At 44.0% G+C, this 19,792-nt stretch overlaps 1 pseudogene; it reads left to right on the plus strand.

Moving 5' to 3' along the window:
• LOC134461473 (low-density lipoprotein receptor-related protein 1B-like) overlaps positions 1 to 19,792 on the plus strand; it is a 149,995-nt pseudogene that overhangs the window by 60,844 nt on the left and 69,359 nt on the right.

Raw genomic sequence — 19,792 nt, forward strand, 5'->3', positions numbered from 1 at the left:
GGTTCGGTACGTACCTCGGTTTTGGGGTTACGGTTCGGTACATTTTTGGTACAGCATATGGGAACAAAATGGGAAGAAAAATCATTTCCTTCCTCAGCACATTGTTTATTTCACCAAAATATTGTCAGTCAGTAGGTTAGTGGTGCACACATCCAAGACGCAGGTGCATGACAAAAGGCCAAAATATTGTAAAAAATAAAGAAGAATGTCCACACACTGCTCCCGTGTTGCTTTTTTATTTTTCTCAAGTGAGCGCTTTCGAGCTTTCGCTCTTCATCAGACTTCAAGGAGCAGTGTGCGGACAGTGTGCGGACATTCTTCTTTATTTTCACCAAAATATTGTCAAAATACAAACGAAAAAAAGGAAATACATTCAACCTGTTTTCATCAGTGTAAGAAATTGTACTTTCGCCTCAAGGTTTCACAAAGACCAAGCCTCTACACCTGTTTTTTCTTGCATTCTCTCTCAGGGTTCTGCACGAGCATCTGCATGTAGTAGCAGCATAATGTAAAAACATGAACAGAGCCTTTTACTCAACCTTTCGGTACTTGGTACAGCACTGTTCGATTCGGTACAGGTCTTTTCAGTACGGTACGTTGGTTCGGTTCGATATCGGTACACCCCTATTAATTGTTATGCTCTTGGTCAGACCAAGTCTCGAAGAGATTTGAAAGTCGATGACAATCAGGCTGGTAACCATAGTGATCCGATGCAGTCCGCCAGTCAGGGCTCGAACTCGCCACTTCTTTGCTAACTCTGGACATGAAAGGCAGATGGAATGGACCACAGGGTGCCCTATTAACCCATTTTAACCTGATGACTCCTATGTGTTGTTTGGCCTTTGGTGGATGGAGACACACATACGCTGCATTCGGGCTCTTGAGAATTAAATAAAAATGTGAATATGGTGAATGAACACATTCTAATCCAAGATGAGGGTCTTATGGTTTAACCCTATTCAGACTGGGCTTTTTTGGCATTCCTGGGCCTGGGGGGGGGCTCTTTTGACAACCCCCCAGCCCCCCCCCCCCCCACGTCATAACTCATGAACGGAATACAGCATGACTACGAAACCTGTCGGAGATTATCTACATATGGGCATCTATGATTTAAATATTTTTGTGCAATTATCTGGTATTATGACATCATTATGACATCATTATATTATTATGCCCAAAATCTCGCCATAATGTAGCCTGGGAACTCCCATACTGCCTTTAGTTCTACACAATCGTTTCGATCTGAAAGACAGTATGGCGAGGATGACTCATAACGTACAAGATCATGGTACCTGTGTCATAATGGCCAAGCGTTCTGACCTCAACAGTTTCTCCAAAGATTCTCTGTTCTAAACGTCTCTGGTTTCTCTGCCCAATCAGAGAGCAGGGCAGTGTGTCATAATAGCCAAGAATTCTGCCACCTATGGAATTTAATATAGGCAACTCCCCAGACCTAATCTCACTTGTGATTAGGTCTGGTGTTAACCAGGCAAGCCATAATGTATTTTCCATCAAATTTAGGTAATGCACTTGAATTTTAATGATTTTATGCTTCAAACCACTTAAATGCTCACAAAGTTGTCTGATGCTAATGGAAATAACAAAAAAAAAAGAAAGAAAATATATGGCGTCATAGATATGTGATTTTTGGTCAGACGTACCTGTCAGAAAACTGTTGCCATGGCAACAGCAAAAATGATAAACCTAATCTTTCTGTACTTAACTGTAGCCACCTAAAAGTCACAAAGTTTCGTAGTAAGTCGTTAAGGAATTATACAACATCAAAGTTGGTGCGGGCACTTTTAGCCTTTGACTACAGGAAGGAGTTTATCTACTGGATCGACTCCACACGACCCAGCGGCCGCAAGATCAACAGGATGCGACTGAATGGCAGCGACCTGAAGGTTTGCTGAAAAACAATGCAACATCACTGACACTTAGTCTAGAATTTTAAGTATGAAGAAATGTGACCTCAAAGTGGTTACTGGAGTTGCATCATTCCGGTACCCCACAATAAAATAACAATGAATGTTGCCCATTAAGTCAGGTTTAAATGGCTCAACATAATTTAAAAAACAGTATTTTCAAAAGATGAAGTGCTTCTGGGAATGCAATGCAATGTAATGTGCAGTAAACACCTTAGAGTTTATTTTCTTTTTTTACTTTAATAAGATGGACAAACTTATCATCACGGCACAACATAATTAAAAAAAAAACTGAATGGGGGAACAAATGTGGAAAAGGTGAAGCAGGGGCTTTGGTAGTGCCATTTCCAAAATGTCAATGTAGTAAAAAGATGGCAGATATAGCTAGGCTACTATATAAAAGCTGCTGAGAGCGAAAAGAGAAAGAGGAGAGAATCCAATAAAGTCACCTGTGCCACGCCATAGGGGGAACATATGGTGGACGAATGGGCAATATCTCTTTACTCTCTCTCTCTCTCTCTCTCTCTCTCTCTCTCTCTCTCTCTCTCTCTCTCTCTCTGATTGTAATAAAGGAGGGTTTTCAGCCAATAGTAGTAAGCCAATAGTAGTATTTGGCCTAGTCAGTGTGTCCTTGCTCCCTGTGTGTGTGTGCGTGCGTGCGTGCGTGCGTGCGTATGTGTGTGTGTGTAGAGGGGTGTCCCTCAATCTGTGACATTTTATTTATAATCAGGAAATGGGTCTGAAGAGGATAAGAAATGTGCTGAAGAGAATTGCCTGCTTGGAGGGTGTATTGTATTGTGTTGCGTATTTCACAGTTTCTCTATTGTATTTGCTGTTTAAATAATGATATTGAGAAGGAGGAGAACCTGCTCTGCTTGCCAGCTGGCCCATAGGGTTTGCCAAATCAAGAGAGAACATATGCGTGCTCCAACTAATATTACTACCATTAACAAGGCTCTCTGCTGAGGTTTGGCAATGCTGGAGGATTGTGGGAGTGACCTGTGTGTGTGTGTGTGTGTGTGTGTGTGTGTGTGTGTGTGTGTGTGTGTGTGTGTGTGTGTGTGTGTGTGTGTGTGTGTGTGTGTGTGTGTGTGTGTGTGTGTGTGTGTGTGTGTGTGTGTGTGTGTGTGTGTGTGTGTGTGGTTGGGGTCTTGTTGTGGCTCTCTTGGCACTGAATCTCTGGGTAACTGGAGGGTTTTCATCTGTGTTTTTCGTGTACTTTGCTGGTGGCTAATAGTCCAACTGGCTTTTAATTTCACCTCCTCATTATGGTGCTTGTTTCCTGCTATCTCTCCACCACCAGCCCAGCCAGTCAAGCTGTAGTGCTGTGTGTGCGTGTGTGTGCGTGTTAGCCACTGCTAATTGTGTACACAGTAGGCTAGAAATGCACACACACACACACACACCTTGGCTAGCTTGGCGACCTTGGCTAGACAGTCGTTTAAAAATAGACAAATACATTTTTAAAACAGTACGAAAAATAACAACAGCACACCTGACTATTGTACCTCTCCACAGATTGTGCACAGGACGGCTGTGCCCAGCTCTCTGGCGGTGGACTGGATTGGGAAGAACCTTTACTGGTGTGATGTGGAGAGGAAGACCCTGGAGGTGTCCAAGTCAAATGGCCTCTACCCCACAGTCCTCGTCAGCTCCGCAATCAGGAACCCCACCGACATCGCTCTCGACTCTCAGATGGGGTATGTGCATTTGTGCTCATGTGCATATGTGTCACTGGCCAAGGAGACTTTTTGTTTGTTTGTTTGTCAGCAGGTTCACACAATAAATAAGCGAAGCATGTTGATAAAACGTTCTGTCCCACAACATTGCAACATCAGGCTACCACAACATTACAGCCATTTTTTGAAACACATTACAAATAGGACATAGAAATGTATGCTTTATCTGCAACAACAATCACAGGCTACTATAAAGAAAATGGGTTGTGCACTGGCCCATGATTTGGTGAAATAATTTCACTGTTTTTAATGTAACACACAATTCATTTGAATGATGATGTACCCCCACACAGCACATTCACTTCACTAAGAAATTTGAATTTTTAATAGTTTTCAATAGTAGTTCATTTCAGTATTTAATTTTTCCTACGCAAATATATATCTGTAATTACAATTGGGAAAACAAACAGACCCACTTCTGAAAATTAATAAAGTTTATTTTTGCTATACAGTACATTCATATTGTATTGAAGCAGTATAACAATGAGGCAATTAAAACACAGCCCCAGGCATGAGGTTCATTCCCAAGAAATACAGAATATTTCATAAAAATATTATTTGATATTCTTTTCTGTGGCACCCGTTGCTCTCCGCACACGTTGTTATGGGATCCAGTAGCATTGTGTGAAATCAACTCATGTCTTCTATCCCTAAGCTTAAATGACTATTGACTGTTCGACTTTGCAACATCCCCCATAGCTGTTGCTATATGTCAGTCAACGCCATGGTTCTCACCATTGACATGAATTCGAATTGGGGTATTTCTTAAGTATGATTATGGACTATGCTTCTGTACTTTAGGTGTGTGGGCAAATGTAACTGTTAAGTGGAACAGTTTATAACTAACCTGTGCGGGGGCTGCAGCTATTGTTTGATGCTGGGTCAGTTAGTAAACCTCCCTCCCGAAGCCTTATACAGTATCGGAAGAAAGTGCTGAGCTAGGACTGGTCCGTTAGCTCAGTGGTATCGTGCTGTGACTCCCATTTCTGAACCCTATGCGATGACTAAGAGGTGGCAAGTTCACGGCCCCGAGGGGGACGGACTGCACGGGAACACCTCGCTTAATTAGTATAGAGTTTTGTTGATTGGTCAGTTCAAAGGTCGATTGTGTGATGGTGGGAGGGTACAGTATATTTACAGTTATATTTATGTACAGTATATTTATCTGGACTTTGTTACTGTTAGCACCATCGAAACACAGTAGGTGTCTGTGTACAGATTAACTGGCCAGTAGTGGCTTGCAGTGGGTGACTGATACGTATTTCTCGGCAACAGCCGTCAATTCCTGCAGTCCACTTCTGCACATATTGATTTCTATTGGTGAAACTTGCCCTGTCTGCCCTGTCTTGCCTGCTGGCCTCTCTGTACCGTATTTCTCTGTCAATTTTGGGCGGTGTGAGGTTTCCTCTTTTTTAATTGCACTCTGCTCTCTCTCCCCTCCTTTGCTCATTTCACTCTATCTACCCTCTGTTTTCATCCCTCTATCTCTCCTCTATTTCAACGGCCCCCACCCCATCAGCCTCTTCTTCTTCCCCCTTTACCTCATCTCTTTGTCTCTCCCTCACCCTCTCTTTTCTCTCTCATCTCACTTCTCTTCCTCTCCCTCATCATCCTCTCCTCTGTCTCTTCCTCTCCCTCTCTGTCATTGGGTGTCTTCTTCACTTCCCTTGTTTACTCACACCTCTATGGACACTAGGTACGTGTTCTGGATCGACTGCTGCGAGGGCTCGCATATCGTCCGCGTGGGCATGGATGGGAGTGGACAGGTGGTGATCACCGACAGGGAGATCTATTGCCCCTCTGGCCTAGCCATCGACTACACCAACAAGCGCCTCTACTGGGCTGATGACAGCCACATTCTCTTCGCCAACATGGACGGCACTCACAGACACAAAGGTGACTCGGGGGGAGACTAGGTTTACACTATGAGAGAAAGAGACAGCTACTCTACTGGGCCAATGGCACTCACAGACAGAAAGGTGATGATAATAACAACAACAACAACAACAACAACAACAACAACAACAAAAACACATGTAAAGCAAGTATTTTTATTTTAATATTTTATTAAAGGATCCCCATTAGCTTATGCCTTAGCAGTTCGCTAGTCTTCCTGGGGTCATAATTCCAAATACATATCACACATCACACATCACATCCTGAATTTCCCCCTGGGGATCAATAAAGTTACTCTACTACTCTACATTTCAGATTAATAACCAAACAAATAGACATGCCTTGCAAAAATAAAGAGTTTTTCAAAGATTCAAGTAAATAAAATACAAGAAGACCTCAAAAGGTCAGGAACAAGTCTAGCTGTTATAAAATGCAATGCTGCCGCATTGCTTAAAGTTCTCTTTCACACATTTAAAACAATGAAAGAACAGACAATGCTATATAATAGAATATCATAACAATATAGATAGAATAGTAATGTTTAATTTTCATACAATCATGGAAGACAAGGTTGAGGGGGAGTATGGATTTGTGTTGTCATGTCTGATACTATAAGTGTGTGTGATTTTTCCCCCCATTAGTTTGACTTACAAAGGTGTTTGTGCGTGTGCACGTGTGTGGAGGTGTGTGTGTGGGGGTGGGGTTGCGGGTAGGCCCTATAGATTTATGCAGCCGTGTCTGCATAGTGATTTTTCTCTGTGCGTGTGCACAGGGTTTGTTCAGTTTGTTTGTTCAACTGTTTGCTTGTTTTGTATTGTTTATTTGTTCTCAGTCACCCTTGAGAGAAGTTGTGCAAGTGAGCTTTTTTTGTGAGTTTTTGATAGAATTGCTGCCTTTTCTCATTTGGGCAATGTAATATTTCAATTGGCAGCCAGATTGTAAAATTAACATTTTGCTGTTACCGGAAGCAAAATAGTAATTCATCTGACTTTGCATAAGTTTGCAGTCAACTGTAATTGATATAAATCCTTTGATGAAACAGTGAAACATGATGTGCATTTAGGCAGAGAAAAAAAGAGACAAACAGAGAGCACAATTGTGATGCTAAAATAAAGGAAAGAACTTCATCAGCTACACAGCCTTTGCTGTTCTCTCACCCTCCCCATCTCCTCAGTGCCCCACCATCACATTAAGGGAGAGACAGAGACAAAAACAGCATACATGTAGAGCAGCGATTCTCAAAGTGTGGTCCGTGGACCACTGATGGTCCGTAACAGAGCTCAGGCGATCTGCGAGGGGAATTCTAAATTTCCAAGACAAGCAAGCAGTAGGCTATATTTGTAGCATAATTACAAAGCTAAACATAGCTTAAGTCTTGTATTCACCACAATAAGACAGCCTTGTAAATGTGAATAAAAAATAAGTGATCTGCATCGAAATTAGCAGTATCAAATTAGCATCCGTCAACTGTCAATTCAGGTGTTCCCAACTGTCAATTCAGGTGGACAGGTGGTCCCTGAACATTTTGGGGCGGATACAGTGGTCCGTTTGAGAAACACTGATGTAGAGCAATCTGAAGTTGACTCACACAGGTGACTTCTGGGTTATGATGTTTCTCTTGTTCCTGTGTCCTCAGTGCCCTTGGAGCACATCCAGAGTGTGATGGGCCTGACTCAGCCTGAGCGTGCGTGTGCGTGCGTGCGTGCGTGCGTGCGTGCGTGCGTGCGTGCGTGCGTGCGTGCGTGCGTGGGCGCGCGCGCGTGTGTGTGTGTGTGTGTGCGTGAGTGACTGTGTGAGTATGGTGCACTTGTGAGTGTGTGTACTAAAGACACCTTTAAAACAACACCAGCAGGACTTTCCTTTTGTTATCTTATCTAGTTTTATCTGTTATTTGTGCAACTTTTATCGTCCAGTGTGGAACTTACTCCACTAAAACAGTGTTGCTGCTACATGGTACACTGTGTGAGCACTGTGGTGGACTGAGTCTCCTTTGGCTGCACTGCAATACTGATCTCCAAGGGGGAGGCTGTTCCTCTCCACCGCAATAACAATAAAATTAGACTCCCCTCTGTGCCCAAAGGCAAGACCTATCCTCTGAATGGCGATGCATAATGCGCATTGCACATATATAAACTGCACACTTACACCACTATTCAATTAAAATGCAATTACATGAAATGCATTGTATTCAGTAGTGTGAATGCCCTGGGTGTTTATACCGGGAAAGTGTTTATTTATTTGTTTGCTTGTTTAAATGTGTGTTTATATATTTCCTTATGTCCTGTAGGAACAATGCAGACGATTTAAGACTCTCTTTCTTTCTGTACCTTTATGCATTAAATAAATGTACCGCACATGCGGTAGATTATGCTTTAGGATGTTGTGAATGAAATCCATTCTGCACTTCATGGAATACCTCTGCATTGTCTGCCTTTTCCTCCAAGGCTGAAATGTGTCCAATATCCAATTATAGTCTGTGTTGTTCTCTCAAATATTACACAGGCATGAATGTAAATTGGATGATTGTCCGCTAATGTGTGTGTGTAATTACTAAGAGTCCATAGTTATGGTGTTTACACCCAAACTGTGGTCAATGTTACCTATCAAAGTATACTTCAAGTTTTGGCAAAGGACGCGCTCAACTTCTTGGAAAAAACGAAAGTCTTTGGGTGCGCGATGAAATAAGGAAGAAAAATCCGCACTCACAAACTGCCTCTCATTATTTATTGATATTACCACTCTTATATGTCCAATATAAATAAATAATGAGACGCAGTTTGCGAGTGCGGATTTTTCTTCCTTAACCTATCAAAGTATCTCACCTCTTCTGCTATGTAGCTTGGGTGACAGTCATCTTCAGCTAATGCCAACACATTCCCCTTGTCCCCATAGTTTCGATGTGGGACAGACGAGTGCATCCCATTCTGGTGGAAGTGTGACACGGTGGACGACTGTGGGGACGGATCAGACGAGCCTGCAGACTGTCGTCAGTAGGCCTACATCTATGCACTTCCACATACCTTATATGGAGCCAATTTCCTGTACCACACATCTTGTAAAGTGGAGGAGACGCGTTCACACTGTCGCCTAATAATGAATACAGTTCTTAACTGGGTGCTGAATCCCACTTAAAACATAGAAATGAAGCGAAGGACAGCACTCTTCAGATTTTTCTTTTGTTTATTTGCCTGCTGACGTTTTGGACATAGCCCTTCCTCAGCGTGTAATGACGATTCAATCCAATACTGTACCACACCCCACCTTCACAATGCAACATACAGTATACTACAGTACATCACATGAAGGTTATGGTGCTGACTGTGCTCTACTGTATGTACCGTAGTCACAATGCAGATAGTAGATAAACTTTGTTATTTGTACAGTGATGACCAGTTAAACTGTGTTGCCATGACATTTACTGTAACCTAGGAGGCCATACTTATTCTTGTGGAAAAGTTCTAATAATTATAATAATTTGCATTGCTACAAATGCCAGAGGACAGCATATGCCTTTGGATTCAGGAGGAATTGTGGTTATGCAATATAGAACAAGTAGCCTACAAGTTGTATTATCTGGGAGGTCTAATTAGTATGTAAAACATCACACACATGTACACACCTGGGATATGAGTAAAGTTGTGACTCACAGATGTGGTTGTGTGTGCGTGCATGTGTGCGTGTGTGTGTGCGTACATGCATACATGCGTGTGTGTTTGTGTTTGTGCCTGTGCATAAGTGTGAATGACAGTTATTAAGTGAAGCTTATGGTGTTTCGCAAAAGAGCAAACCGCAGAAATCTCATCAGTGAACAGTCGCCCTGGTTCCCTATTATCACTGTGATTTATTCTCTCCTATTATCAGTAAATGCTAGTAACGCATAGTCATGCACTCTTACACAGACATGAACACAGCTGTCTCTTTACTCTCCAAAAAACAACTTAAATAGACATTGCTTGTGGTGTAATGCATAAAGCGTGGTTTGGTCATGTTGAAATTGTTGAGCGTGTTGATTTAGTGTGTGTGTGTGTGTCTGTGTGTGTGTGTGTGTGTGTGTGTGTGTGTGTGTGTGTGTGTGTGTGTGTGTGTGTGTGTGTGTGTGTGTGTGTGTGTGTGTGTGTGTGTGTGTGTGTGTGTCTGTCTGTGTGTCTGTCTGTGTGTCTGTCTGTGTGTCTGTCTGTGTGTGTCTGTGTATATGTGTGTGTGCGTCCTACAGCGGAGTTTAAGTGTCAGCCGGGGCGTTTCCAGTGTGGCACGGGGCTGTGTGCCCTCCCGCCCTTCATCTGCGACGGAGAGAACGACTGTGGAGACAACTCTGACGAGGCCAACTGCGGTGAGGAGACCTGGCCTTTTTCTTGTTCTCCCATTCTTTATCTCATTCTCTTGTCCTCTCATTCTTTATCTCATTCTCTTTATCTCTCTCTCTCTCTCTCTCTCTCTCTCTCATTCTCTCTCTCTTTCTCTCATTCTCTTTCTCTCTATCTCTCTCTCTCTCATTCTTTCTCTCATTCTTTCTCTTTCTCTTTATCTCTCTCTGTCACTTTACTTGTCTTTCTCTTTTTCTCTCTTTCCCTCGCCTCCTCTCTACGGTAAGGAGACAAGCATGCTGGGGATAAAACTCTTTAATGTATTCTTTCTTTCTCTGTCTGGCCTTTTTCTTGTTCTCCCATTCTTTCTCTCATTCTCTCTCTCTCTCTCTCTCTCTCTCTCTCTCTCTGTCACTGTACATGTCTTTCTCTTCTTCTATCTTGCCCTCTTTCCCCAATCATCTAAGAGAGAAGGGAAGGCTTCACTGGGTCATTTATCCAAGTATTTTAAAACAGGGTGCTCATCAAAAAGACTTGGGCGTCCAAATTGCCATGAAAGGATTTTTTTTTAAACTACTTTTGAGGCTTCTTTACTGAAGCTTAAAGTCTTTATTAAAAGGAGACAAGCATGCTGGGGATACAACTAAAGCTTATGCCAAATGTATTCTTTCTTTCTCTGGCTCATCAGTTTCTTTCTTCTCTTACTCTCTCTCTTTCTCTCTCTCTTTCTCTCTCTCTCTCTCTCTCTCTCTCTCTCTCTCTCTCTCTCTCTCTCTCTCTCTCTCTCTCTCTCCTTTGCTCTGCTTACTCTGCACTCCCATAACTGTTTATCACATATCAAATAATTGTGATCAGACAACGTAACAAGCAGTTATAGCAGCCAAACAGAGTTCCCCGTCTGTATAACAAGTCATTTTAATGGGTTGTGTTTTTTCTCCCGTCTGCTACGAATGCTCGATCATTCATAAGTGTCAGTGTGGCCTCCGTGCCCTCTGATCGATAACCACTTTAGTAGCATCAGGAACGATTAGAGGCCATTCTGTCATCCGACTGCAGCAATCAGGATGTATTGGACTCAGCCCAGCGTATAGCTCAGGCCAGCCCAGCCCAGCCCGAAACTATGCAGCACCCGCACATCACGCCACTGAGACCGGCTAAGGCAGATGGTTCTCAAACTTTTTTGAAAAAACGCCCCCTTGGTTACATCACAAGCCTCCCAAAGCCCCCTTCAACACATCATAAGCCTGACAACGCACCCAACCCCCCCCCCCCCCCTTAGTATCAAAACATTTAATGGACTAATGCCCCCTAATGGCAACTAAGCACCGCCCCCTCTCAGCTGTATCATTCTCAACGCCCCCCTAGAGCTCCGCGACGCCCCCTCGGGGGCTGTACCGCCCCGATTGAGAAACACTAGGCTAAGGCATTCGTGATGCATTGGAGTCAGCGCAGCTCTAGCCCAGCTCCAGCCCAGCACCAGCCCAGCCTGGTACTCTATGGCAGATCAATGCAGCACCGGCCATATAAGGCCTAATGAAGCCAGTTATACCCCCAACGCCCTGTCCTTTCCTTGCGTACAGCACGGCATCGTAGATAGACATGTAGACAGACACACAGGTAGCCAGGTCACGTCCTCTTAGTATAGTGACTCTCTAGTCAGGCCAAAAGCAATATAGTTTCTGATCTCCAGAAAATTCTGGAACGCCACCCATTTTTGTCGGGAACCAGTCAACTTTGAGCAGCTCCAACGGCCCTGGGTAAGAGGCGTGTCCAAGGCAGTGACATGATTTAAGCAGGGAAGTTCTATTGGGACTAAGAATTTAAACTTCGGCACACCCTTTTCTGACCTCGACCAGTAGCAAACCAAGGGAGGCGGGTTAACGATGCCATCTGGGAAACGTTAATTGTTATGCTCTAGGTCAGACCAAGTTGCGAAGAGATTTGAAAGTCGATGATAATCAGGCTAGCAGGAAGGTAGGCAGAGAGACACACAGAGAATGGTTCATGAACACTGGAACACTGCTTCATTGCTTCACTGGTTCACATTCGTTCCCTGCTCATGATACCAGCTAGATCTAGACATCCTCTGTACCCATTGAAGTCCAACTTCTCAGGATATTCTATCTGATGACGCCCAAAGTTTTTCTTTTGCTGCTTTCCTTCTCCATGTATTCATCCACAGTATGCAGTGTCAAAGTCTCTTCTCTCTACTTATGTTGCAGACACATACTTACTCTTGACTCTTTTGGTCGTAGTTGCTATTTGCTATTTGTGTCATACTGTACTGTATGTTGCAGACACCTACATCTGTCTGACGGGCCAGTTTAAGTGCACCAAGAAGCAGAAGTGTATCCCGCTCAACCTGCGCTGCAACGGCCAGGACGACTGTGGAGATGGAGAGGACGAGACAGACTGCCGTAAGAAAGCTTTTCACATTATTATTCCTTTGCTCTATTTTATTCTTGCGCTCTTTGTCTCACACTCTCACACACTATCTGTCTCTCAGTCTGTGTCTGTTCTCTCCCAGTCTTTCTTTCCTTCTACATCTAGTATTCACCCCTCTCTCTATCTCTCTCTGTCTCCCATCCATAGCTAGTGTTACGAAGAGTTGAACAGAAAAAGGGGGCCTTGTTTCATGAAGGTGACAGGTGTTGTGACAGCACGATCGAGAAGAGATCACTTTCTCTGTCTCTGATCTATCTCTATCGCCTTCTCCTCTTCTCTCTGCAACTTTCTTTCCCTCCCGACACTTCTCTCTATCCCTCCCCAGTAGTTTCTCTCTCTCTTTCTCTCTCTCTCTCTCTCTCTCTCTCTCTCTCTCTCTCTCTCTCTCTCTATTTCTCCAACTCTGCCACTCGGTCTTACAGTGCATGTCTTCCAGTGAACTTTAATAACCCTCGAATGACAGATCTTTAGAAAATACATCCTTCCCCATCCAACCCTTTGCTCCACACACACACGCACGCACGCACGCATGCACGCATGCATGCACGCACGCACGCACGCACGCACACACACACACACACACACACACACACACTCCCCTCAATTGTTAGCTGTGAAATGATTACCCAACCAGCTGATTTAGAATTTTACATCGTAAAACATGACGGACGTTGAAGGAGAACGTGGTGTGTCACAGAATGGGGGGAGAGTGAAAAGACAAGACAAGCAGAAATGTGAGGGAGGAGAGGAGGAACAGAAGAGAGGAGGAGAGGACATCTCTCTCTCTCTCTTTTCCTCTCTTCCTTTTCCTGGCTCTACCTTTCTCTTTATTGCTGTATCTGTACCCCCTCTATCTCCATCTCATATCTTGCTATCTTCATCCCTCTCTCCTCTCCTTGGTGAAGCATGGCAGAGCCAAGCAGAGCAAACCAAGGAAAGTATACGAAGCGGCAAAGCATACAGCTCAAATAATATATTATTAAACGAGAACAAGTTTGGTATATTCTCTTATACATTATTTGAAGAGGAGTTTGGACGAAAGAATGCATTATGAGAGAATGAGATTGGTCTATTCCTTCATGCATTATTTGAGGAGTTGGTTGGAGGTGGGCGAATGTATTATGGAAGAATTCAGTGCATGGAGAGAAGAGCGAGTGAAGAACATCAGACCAGTGTTTCGTGTAAGTGCAAGCGAGCGAGCAGCACTCCAGTCCAGGCCTGGACTGGCCATCTGGCATACCGGGCATTTTCCCGCACCCTCGTGGGCCCCTATTTTCAGAAATGTAAAAAAAATAGAAATACAATTACATTTCTGAAAATAGGGGCCCATAAGGGTACGGGGCCCACTGGTGAGTCAGTTCTGCGCCGCTAATTATGAGGTGCTCCTTTTAAAGTGATTCTGTCCCAAAAGTGCCCTGGCCCTATTTCTCCCCCAGTCCAGCCCTGCTCCGGTCGATACTTTTGTCCACTTTTAGACTCTTAGACATTCGGTGAGAATGAAATGGGGAAAATGGCCGTATTCATTATTTATGGGGAGGGAGGTGAGAATTTTTCCTGGCTCATCCAAACCAATCACTGCCGCTGGACAAGGAAACGTGAGAGGAAATCAAAGTGTTAAAACAATGGACGTGATCATTTTGATTTTGGGCAAAAACGTTTTGCAATAAAAGTCGATGTCCCACGGCTACATCATTACGATTCTCATGGCAAAGTCTAAATGTTCGCCAGCATCCACTAAAGCTTTCTAATGGCTGTACTAAGGTGCTTCGGGAGTTTTTTAGTCTGACCTTAGAAGAAACCTCTTGGTAGTGACTTTTCAAACACTATCTTCCCCCCTTTTCCTTTTCCCTTCTGATTGTGTGTTGGGTTTATAGCTGACAGCAGGACTGGGGTATTTTTTCAGATGTTTTTTCGGTAACACTTTATTTTAGGGATACATCTATTAGCACTAATAACCTACATACAATGTTAAGTAACTTGTAAGGCATGTACTAAGCAAACGCTAAGGCCTACAAGGTCCTTACTAAGGTCAAATTGGTAATAAATCCCTAATTGTGCATGAACAAGACATTTGCGAATACATGCCTAACAAATGTTTAATTTTGCTTTGTACGTGCCTCACAAGTTACTTATACAGGGACATTGTATGAATGAGTGCTAATAGATGTATCCCTAAAATAAAGTGTTACCGTTTTTTCTCGTATTGAGAGTGTGAAGGAGAAGGCTCCTCCCTTTTCATGCCGAGGGGAGGGGAGATGTTTTAGGGAAAATGTTGTATGTTGTGAACTGGCGGTGAAGTCTAATAAATGAGTTTTAAATCTCTTTTCCCTTCTGACTGTGTGTTGGGTGGTATAGCTGACAGCACCTGTTCGCCAGACCAGTTACAGTGCAAGACCACCATGCATTGCATCTCCAAGCTGTGGGTGTGTGATGAGGACCCAGACTGTGCTGATGGATCAGACGAGGCTAACTGTAACGGTGAGTGTGATGAAAAATGTACACGCACATACAGACACACACACTCACACACACACACACACGCACACACACACACACACACACACACACACACACACACACACACACATACGCACACACACGCACACGCACACGCACACACACACACACCAATTGGCCTGTCTCACGCGTCATACTCTATCATTTTCATCCATTGTGCTTTACCTCTGAGTGCCACTTGAGTTGCTGATTGCTGTGGCAGTTTCTCTCTCTCTCTCTCTCTCCCTCTCTCTCTCTCTCTCTCTCTCTCTCTCTCTCTCTCAGTGGCAAGTGCAGCAGCAACTGTCACAATCACATCTCCCTCTCCCACTTACGTCCTGTACCACTTATTACTGCTCTGACAATTCAGGCTGAGGCTGCATTCACATAGCCTGGTTCACACCAGACGGTGTATGTGTAGCTTCGGCGCCCCCTGGTGGAGCAGAGCTACACACACTACCGTCTGGTACACCATAGAGCACGCTCCGTCTCCAACCAGAAAATAGGCTGAGAATTTATTGCTTCAAAATCAACGGTAACTCACATTGAGGAGTCACAAGACAGATTAGAGACTATATTGACTCTTTAAAGATTAACAGGAAGGTTTTTGAAGGAATTTGTTGGTGAGGAGGCCGTGCCGAAGCAATACATTCTCAGCCTATTTTCTGGTTGGAGACGGAGCGTGCTCTATGGCTGTGTACCAGACGGTAGTGTGTGTAGCTCTGCGCCGCCAGGGGGCGCCGAAGCTACACACACAACGTCTGGTGTGAACCAGGCTAGCATTCATACACATCACAAATAGTTCCTCGCTCAGTGAGAGAAAGTCTAAACAAATAGCAAACAGCATAATAAATAGCATATAAAGCAATTCGATCAGATAGCATGGGAAAGCAAGAAATGTAATTTCAAATTGTTTGTATGACCAGTGCATGTAAAGAAATTGACAATAAAACCAACTTGACTTGACTTGAGTTATAATAGCACATAAAGCAATTCGATCAGATAGCATGTGTGCTATTTTGAGCGCATTCTGTAGCATTCTGTACTCTGTATGCTAAACTTGAGCAAAATTTCAAGATGGTTTTTTTTTGGTGACACTCATATCGGGGTACAGCAAATCCATACCCTGGCATGTGCCCCTGTAAAATAAGTCTGGAGATGCCCCTGGTGCTCACATGAGGGCATGTAAAGTATACCGTAGTGTATGTGTGAAAGGGGGGGGGAGGAGCTACTTGTTTGATGTTGGAAAACTTCCCGTCTCACGTCTCATCTCTGCCAGAGATCTGAGGTGTCGCCACCATGTCTCTGTGCCGCTGTGGCTCTCTGTCTCTGTGCCTCTGTGGCTCTCTGCTGTTTCATCTCATCTCATCCAGCCTGGCCTCAAGAGTGGAGCTCACCAGTTTCAACTCAATCTCAGTCTCTCTCTGTCTCTCTCTGTCTCTCTCTGTCTCTCTCTGTCTCTCTCTCTCTCTCTCTCTCTCTCTCTCTCTCTCTCCCTCTCTCTCTCTCTCCACTCCAGATGAGAAGACGTGTGGTCCTCATGAGTTTCGCTGTGAGAACAACAACTGCATCCCCGACCACTGGAGGTGCGACAGCCAGAACGACTGTGGAGACAACTCAGACGAGGAGAACTGCAGTTGTGTGTGCGTGCGTGCGTCTTTGCGTGCGTCTTTGCGTGTGTGTGTAATGTCATATTCACAATCAGTGTGTGTGTATGTTTTTATACATGCAGTTTCCCCTCACTTGACAGCAGTTTCAAGATATCTCTGCCTCTACTTGTTCTTTCATTCACGTATCACTCATGACAAGCCCAGTGTTTTAATGTCATTTTCGCTGGGATTTTCTTTAACCCATTGTGTCCTGGAGTGACATACCGGGTATGCGCTGCATTCAAGTCCTTGAGATTTTAGCTGTTTTATTAAAGATGTGGGCATGTTAAAGCTGAATGAACACTATACTAGTGCAAAATGAAGGTTCTAGATTTTAAATGTAACCTATTTCATGTCTGTATGTGCTTCGGAGGCTGAGATATTTAGGATTTAATTGGCAGAGGGCACCCTTTCCCAAAAAGGGCTCAGGACAAAATGGGTTAAAGCAGTATGTCTTTAATAAGACTGTTGCTTCAGGCCAAGGTCTACCACCGAAGCCGATTTTCCCATAACTTTGTCTGTTTTGGTATTGAATATACTGCTATGATTACTTAATTTTTATAGTTACGTATTCAGACATGTAGATAATATTGAAGAGAATGTTTGCTAACTACTTTTTTGAGTTGCATCTCACAATTCATGAGTTCTGCTCCATATAAATGCTCCACGCCATAAAAAAAATCTAAATCGCGGCCGCTGTGGCTCAGCGCGCTAAGCCCCCCACATTAGGGCTTGCATGCCCACCCACCGGGACCCCGGTTTGAGTCCGGCCGGGGTCGTTTCCCGATCCTCCCCTGTATCTCCGTCCCATTCGCTTCCTGTCACCATCTTCGACTGTCCTGTCAAATAAAGGAATAAAAGCCCCTAAAAATATATATTTTTTTAAAATCGAAATCAAAATGAAGCCAAGACAGCTGACATCAGTAATCATGTTACTGTTTCCTCCATAGACCTCAGCAGCACCTGGAGCGGGAGCTAGCTGTCAGCTTTTCACTGTGTCAGGATCAGTTACAGTCAGTCTGCAATGCTCACAGAGTTCCCCAGAGTTGTGAGAGCTGGCTAGCTTTAGCTGAGCATACCAGTTATTCTGCAATAGTCAGAATTTGACAGGGCACCTCAGCTAACTGTGAGAGTGTGTGTGTGTGTGTGTGTGTGTGTGTGTGTGTGTGTGTGTGTGTGTGTGTGTGTGTGTGTGTGTGTGTGTGTGTGTGTGTGTGTGTGTGTGTGTGTGTGTGTGTGTGTGTGTGTGTGTGTGTGTGTGTGTGTGTGTGTGTGTGATTGTGTGTGTGTGTGTCTGTGCGTGCGTGAGGTAGAGAGAGAGAAAGAGAGCATACGCATATTTTGATGCATATTAAAAAGTGCAGCAAGTGTGTACAAACTAAACAAATATCTATCTATGTGACTGCCGTAGACCAACACCCTGTCTTGTGTCTTTCAGAGCCTGTGACCTGCAACCATAAGGACTTTGCCTGTGCCAACGGTGACTGCATTTCCTCAAGGTTCCGCTGCGATGGCGACTATGACTGCGTTGACAATTCCGATGAGGTTAGAAATGAGGTTATAATTGATCAGTTTATTTGCAAAACGGTGTATCCACCATTTTTGACTTTTGCATTTTATTAATGGAAATGACTGTTCAGAGGTCCTAACACCTAAGTGTGAATACTTGCCATTCAGATATTTTGAGATATTTTTTTCGACCTATGTAAAATGCATTTTGCAATGCAATGCAATGGAATACCCAATACAAAAATGTCAATTTCCCAACATTCTACAAAATGGAGATACACACGTTTTGCAAATAAACTCTTCAAATTTTGATTGCCTAATTACTTATATTTGAGTAATGTGGATGTATGAGACATGGCAAAAACATTTTTCTTTGCACATCCTTTGTTGAAACACCTACATTTAGGTTGTTCTTTAAGGCTCCAAAAGAAAGTAAGGCAACGCTAGTGACAACGACTTTGTCAGCATATTATTATTATTATTATCAACACCCCATTAACTACTCTAGTCAAGGTCTATAAATGCCACAGATGGTATTTAAGGATTGGCATGTTATACAGTATGTTCTGCCTAAAAATGTCTTACCGTGCATCCTCTCAATGTCACGGACTGAAACACGTACATGCATGAAAAAGTAGAATTTCTTAAACTGCAACGTAAGAAGTTTTTTTTTGTCAGGTGGACATTTTAGCAAAGTAAGTCATCTTGCTGGCCAATGACCTATTGATTTAAAGAGCGATTACGCTTCCTCTGGCTGTAAATGTGATAAAGAATGTCCTTTCATGACATCATGCACACATAGCAGACTATCCGCAGCACACACCCCACACCCTCAGCCCATCCTCCAGACACAGACTGTGTTAAAGAATGCCCTTTCATGATGTCATGCATGCATACAGTTAGGGCCACTATTAGCCTTGGCCGGACCTGGGACGAAGTCATCTGAAAGGGGCCCCCCCTACCCAGTAGATGCAATGTAATGAGGAACCAATTCTGGGCCCCATCTCTCCCTGGGCACTGGGCAACTGTCCCCTTTGCCCCACCCTGTCAGCACCACTCTTTGCACCACACACCACTCATACACCTCTCCTCACCCCATGCCCTCTAGCCCAGTGATTCTCAAACTTTTTCAGACCGAGGACCACTTTGTCCCGCCAAAAATGTTCAAGGACCACCTGTCAACTAAATCAACAGTTGACGGGTGCTAATTCCACATTCTTACTTTTGATGCAGATCACTTTCTTTTTATTCACATTTACAAGCCTGACTTCTTGTGGTGAAAATATGACTTCAGACACGTTTGGCTTTGTAATGATTTTACAAATATAGCCTTCAACTAGCTTGTCTTGGAAAAAGTAGAAATCCCCTTGCGGACCACCTGAGCTCTGTCGCGGACCACCAGTGGTCCCCGGACCACACTTTGAGAATCACTGCTCTAGCCAATCCCTCTTTGCATGTAGTAAGTAGGCAGGGTGTTAAAGAATATCCTCCCACAAGAGCATGCATGTATGAGTTTATGGAAGGGCATTCTTTAATGGCCTGCTCTGATGTACCAGAGAGACTGTACTGTGTGCAGGGTAGTCGACGGGGTGGTGCAAAGGGGTCAGTTGTCCCGGGCCCAGGGAGAGAGGGGGGCCATGGTTGAGCCATTATTTTCTGTGTATTGGGTGGGGGCCCTTTCAGATGACTTTGTCCTGGGCCCCACCGAGGCTGTCAGCAGCCCTGGCTGTGTGTATACATGTATTCTCTCTTCTACATCAGAGCCCCTCTCCTCTCCTCTCCCTCTCCTCTCCCTCTCCTCTCCTCTCCTCTCCACTCCTCCATCTGTC

Source organism: Engraulis encrasicolus, chromosome 13, assembly GCF_034702125.1.
Source record: "Engraulis encrasicolus isolate BLACKSEA-1 chromosome 13, IST_EnEncr_1.0, whole genome shotgun sequence".
NCBI classification, from domain to species: Eukaryota; Metazoa; Chordata; class Actinopteri; order Clupeiformes; family Engraulidae; genus Engraulis; species Engraulis encrasicolus.